The sequence below is a fragment of the Neoarius graeffei genome, chromosome 24 (assembly GCF_027579695.1).
Source record: "Neoarius graeffei isolate fNeoGra1 chromosome 24, fNeoGra1.pri, whole genome shotgun sequence".
NCBI classification, from domain to species: Eukaryota; Metazoa; Chordata; class Actinopteri; order Siluriformes; family Ariidae; genus Neoarius; species Neoarius graeffei.
In genome coordinates, this window is record NC_083592.1 from 12,163,725 (window position 1) to 12,169,283 (window position 5,559).

The window sequence follows — 5,559 nt, forward strand, 5'->3', positions numbered from 1 at the left end:
AGTAAAATGAAAAGCGTCACCCCAAAACATTGCGTCTGCTCCACGGCGCGCATTTTCACGGTCCCAAAGAAGTCGTAAAGCAGATTTGAGATGAAAATCGCCTGACAAATACTGATGGAGCTGTCACTTCGAATTCAGCGTTTATAATTCAATAATAAAGTGTCTTCTAACTCGCACCGTTTAACACTGTCTCGCAGCGAGCTTAACTGATGTCTCCTTCGGAATTTAAATTCTCAACTCGGATGTTTGTGGGGACTGGATAGGATTTGCATGAGGTGTCCTGGTGTGAAATGTGGGCCTGCATTATGTAGAAGGTGTCCTTTTTTTTTTTTGGCAAAAAATTATTAGAAATTTGTGTCAGTGAAAGTGCGTGTGCATAATGTTTATGACTTCAAAGTACTTTTAAAGCGAGACGGCCTTTTGATTTCATAAAATCGGCGAAAATTTAGTTCCCTCTGAAATGTGGTCATTAGGAAAGATGTTTATTTCTGTAATATCTCAGGAAATATCAGGCCATTCTGTGGCTGGGAAGTTATTTAATTTGAGGGGATTAAAGCAAATATCAAATCAAATCAAATCAAGTTTATTTGTATAGCGCTTTTAACAATAAACATTGTCGCAAAGCAGCTTTACAGAATTTAAAACATGAGCTAATTTTATCCCTAATCTATCCCCAATGAGCAAGCCTGTGGCGACGGTGGCAAGGAAAAACTCCCTCAGACGACATGAGGAAGAAACCTCGAGAGGAACCAGACTCAAAAGGGAACCCATCCTCATTTGGGCAACAACAGACAGCCTGACTATAATATTAACAGTTTTAACAGGTATAACCCTCAACTGTCCTCATGGGGCCGTCCTTCACAGGAGCAGTGCGATAAAACTCCGACCAGACACAGGGCACCAGGATGGATCAAGCAGGTCCGAGGGGCAGAAGAGGCCAGCATCTCAATCCCAGGACCAACATGTAACTCAGAGGGACAGATTGGGGGGGGGGAGAGAGAGAGAGAGAAAGAAAACACGTTGTATAATAATGTGCATGAAATCGCTCGCTTCGCGCAGTCAAGCAGACAGAGGAAGTCTGTGTGTGTGCGCGCGTGTGCGCATGCGCAGGTTTCCCTTTGAGCGTGCACTGACAGTTCCATCATTCTGTTGCTAAACGAACAGCTGATCACACCGAGGTGCTCGCTGAGCGCCGATATTTATTAGTTTGGTCCTGCGTTTCCTTTCCTTCGTACATAACATAACGTCTTTTCTTCTCGCTTTCTTTCCGTTACTGTAGTCGGTTTTTCACGTTTCATTCGCACATTCACATCCTCCATTTTTCTCTTCTGTTTCAAATTTGTATCCCACAATGCCTTGCGTGAACAGGGAAAGCCCACCATGACGTAGTATCTTGAATTGGGTCATGGTGAAGCAGGAAAAAATAGCAGAGAATTTAGGGTCACATGGAGATAAATTAATTAATCATTCTATTTAAAAAAAAACAACGAATAAAATCAGAAGTCTGTGTTTCAAATTCAGTAGCTTTCGGTCCACTAAACAAAAATAACTGGGTGTCGGGAAAATTCTTCTTATGACCTACACTTGAAAAATCTGAAAGGCAGTTTACCTTTAATTATTGGTGTAAAACTTTGCGCGGGTAGGTGGACCACAGAAGTTCGGCAGGCCAGAACTGAGTTTTCCAAAAACTCTTTATTGCAACACTTTTCAGCGTTTCACTCTCCCAGACACTCAGACACACGCACATCAGCCGTCTGGTTGGGGAGAGAGCTCACTTCCTCTGCTCTCTCTCTCCTTATATGGTCGCTGGGAAGACACACAAACACAGGTTAACTGACATCAGGTGTAGTGATTCTGCCACTTACCTTCCCTGACTCCGCCCTCCGGTCACAGACCGACGCTTGACCACGCCCCTGCTGCCACAATTGGGAATTACTGTAACAGGTGAATTAAATGGTTGATACGTTATACTTCAGTGTTGGATTGATGAATAAAGGCATACTGGAGTTGTGACATGGATATTTAACAGTTATTCCACGAAATTGAGTTGTACGTGAACTGATAGCCGCTATAAGCCATGTACGATGAGATTGAGTGGAATAACTGTTTTATTCTATCCACATTCACTGGATTTTGAGAAACTGAGCATTTTTATTTTTTGCAAAGTCAATAAATAAAAACTTGATACAAAACGTCCGACAAAATCATTTCCGCTTAGAATGTGAACAAACTGGCAAAATGACGGGCAATTTCTGAAAAGTGCTATAATAATAATAATAATAATAATTCTTGAAAATAAAAAAAATACATTCTTACCATCAAATACTTTTATTACATATTTTGTTGCTTTTTTTTGTATTTTTTGGTGTACTGTTTTTGAGTAGAGTTTTTATTTCATCCTCAGTTGGTTCAGCAACACGCTCCACCATTTTCTTCTTCTTCTTTAGGGTTTTTAGTGGTTTGGCGCCACCAACTGGGCTGGAGTGTGGAACAAGCGATATTGGTGGGGGCACTATATTCTTTTAGCTGTTTCTATTTCTTTTAAATACTTGATAAAGTGATATATCTGACGTAATGCGCGCCACCATTTTGTTTTTCTCCACTCACGGTATATGAGCTGATATCCTAGTAGTTGAGTAACCAATCAGAGCATGCAATTGCTCATATCCAGTGAATGTGGATGCAGTGCCTTGCAAAAATATTCATCCCCCTTAGTGTTTGTCCTGTTTTGTTGCATTACAAGCTGGAATTAAAATGGATTTTTTGGAGGGTTAGCACCATTTGATTTACACAACATGCCTACCACTTTAAAAGGTGCACGTTGTTGTTTTATTGTGATACAAGCAATTATTAAGGTGAAAAAACAGAAATCTGTAGTGTGCATAGGTATTCACCCCCCCACGTCAATACTTTATAGAGCCACCTTTTGCTGCAATTACAGTTGCAAGTCTTTTGGGGTATGTCTCGATTAGCTTAGCACATCTAGCCACTGGGATTTTTGCCCATTCCTCAAGGCAAAGCTGCTCCAAGTCCTTCAAGTTAGATGGGTTGTGTTGGTGTACAGCAATCTTCAAGTTATGCCACAGATTCTCAATTGGAGTGAGGTCTGGCCTTTGACTAGGCCATTCCAAGACATTTAAATATTTCCCTTTAAAACAATCCAGTGTAGCTTTAGCAGTATGTTTAGGGTCATTGTCCTGCTGGACTGTGAACCTTCATCCCAGTCTCAAACCTCTGGCCGACTCAAACAGGTTTTCCTCAGAATTGCCCTGTATTTAGTACCATACATCTTTCCTTCAGTCCTGACCAGCTTTCCTGTCCCTGCAGATGAAAAACATCCCCACAGCATGATGCTGCCACCACCATGCTTCATTGTAGGAATGGTGTTCTCAGGGTGTTGGGTTTGTGCCACACATGGCATTTCTCATGATGGCCAAAAAGTTCAATTTTTTATCTTATTTGACCAGAGAATCTTCTTCCATGTGTTTAGGGAGTCTGCCACATGCTGTTGGGCAAACTCCAAACATGTTTTTTTAAGCAATGACTTTTCTGGCCACTCTTCCATAAAGCCCTGCTCTGTGGAGTGTACGGCTTAAAGTGGTCCTATAGACAGATACTCCCATCTCCGCTGTGGATCTTTGCAGCTCCTTCAGTGTTATCTTTGGTGTCTGTGTTGCATCTCTGATTAATGTCCTCTTTGCCCAGTCTGTGAGTTTTGCTGGGCGGCCTTCTCTTGTCAGGTTTGTAGTGGTGCCATGTTTTCCATTTTGCTATAATGGATTTAATGGTGCTCCCTGGGATATTCAAAATTTGAGATATTTTTTATGACCCAACCCCGATCTATACTTCTCCACAAGTTTGTCTCTGACCTGTTTGGAGGCTCCTTGGGTTTCATGTTGCTTGCTTAGTAGTGTTGCAGAGTCAGGGTCCTTCCAGAACAGGTTGATTTATACAGACATCATGTGACAGATCATGTGACACTTTGGATTGCACACAGGTGGCTCTTAATCAACTAATTATATGAATCATGAAGTGAATTGGTTGGACCAGCTCTTATTTAAGGGTTTCATACGAAAGGGGGTGAATACTCCAGATTTTGTTTTTTTTCCATCTTAATTATTGTTTGTGTCACAATAAAACAACAATGTGCCCCTTTAAAGTGGTAGGCATGTTGTGTAAATCAAATGGTGCTCACCCTCCAAAAATCCACTTTAATCCCAGCTTGTAGTGCAACAAAACAGGACAAACACCAAGCGGGAGGAATACTTTTGCAAGGCACTGCAGATTAAATAGAGTTAACCTATGAGGCTTGAAAGCGTAGACTTTTTTCGCCAACAAATAACTAACTAGATGCTACATATGAAATGAGACATTCATTCCAACAATGCATCAAGAGCTCAAGTTACACAATTTATGACCATGTCTTTGGTGTCTCATGGTCTTTCTATCACAAACATCGCCACACCTTATTTTCCCACATGCCACATCAGAGGCTCCATAGCATTGAAATATCGTATTGTGGTTACATCAGAGATATTCAAGTGTTGTTCAAGGTCAGAATTGTCCTTATATGAGACTTGCATCTGTTTTAGTTAAACTTCACCTCACATACTGTACACATGTAGCATGTACTGTAACTCTCAGAGCAATGGGCACAATTTGAGCACTTACCTGTATTTTGCATCTTTCATCAAACTCGGAATAGATTTCAGCCGTGTACCGGGTAATTAATTTTTTTTTAAATAATAGCTAAAACATTCATAATTCATCAAATAAAACACTTCTGGTCAGACCATCCTGTCAGTGAAATCCAGAAGCACCTCCACTGAGACCAACTTTCAAAATGATGTCGCTTTTAGATGACATCTCAGAGTGATCCATTTTCAAAATGTGTTTTTTTTATTATTTTTCCTGAGAAATGGACTTCTTAGAATGCATCTCATTCTCAAAATAGCAAATGATCTCTATCATCCAAGAGACATGCTCTATCTTTCTCTTTGGCATATTTTACAATTTCATCTATCCTCGCCTTTCTGTGATAATCAAAAGCACGGTTGCTTTATTATGTATATGATTTATAGATTACAGGAAGTCGATTGCGTGTCTGCGGTTCTCCTTTGAGAGAAAGTTGCTATAACTTTGCAGGAAGATTTTAGTGATTTACGTTTCTTGAGACATTTTAATATTCAACAAAAGTGCTCTTCACTCTAAGCTGTGCGACTTTGGAATTGAATTTAAAAAAAAAAAAACAGCTCTCGTACTGTGAGATTGTAAATGCTGTCTCTGTCTCAAATGTTGTGATTCATATGAAGTAAGTATTCTTAAGAGAAAGTCATACTATTATGGCAATAAATTAATTATTTTTTATTAATGTGGCATGGTGATGTAACTTCCAGCAAGTCATGGTTTTTGAACTGCTGGATGTCCAGGTGGTGTTTGTAAAAAAAAAATACCAGAATGTCAAGGAAATAGCTCATCTGGCCTACCATCAAAACAACCATGGCAACCAAAACATCAAACAGAACTGAAATGTGACAATGTGAGAGAGGCCCAACCTCC

At 40.2% G+C, this 5,559-nt stretch overlaps 1 long non-coding RNA gene across 1 annotated transcript; it reads right to left on the reverse strand.

The window, feature by feature from the left end:
- Positions 1 to 1,266: 1,266 nt before the first annotated feature.
- On the reverse strand, positions 1,267 to 4,825 carry LOC132872647 (uncharacterized). Its single transcript, XR_009651466.1, has 3 exons — positions 4,672 to 4,825; positions 1,610 to 1,935; positions 1,267 to 1,392 (listed from the first exon to the last, which is right to left on the reverse strand). It is a non-coding gene; the product is annotated as an uncharacterized LOC132872647 (long non-coding RNA).
- Between the last annotated feature and the right edge of the window lie 734 nt (positions 4,826 to 5,559).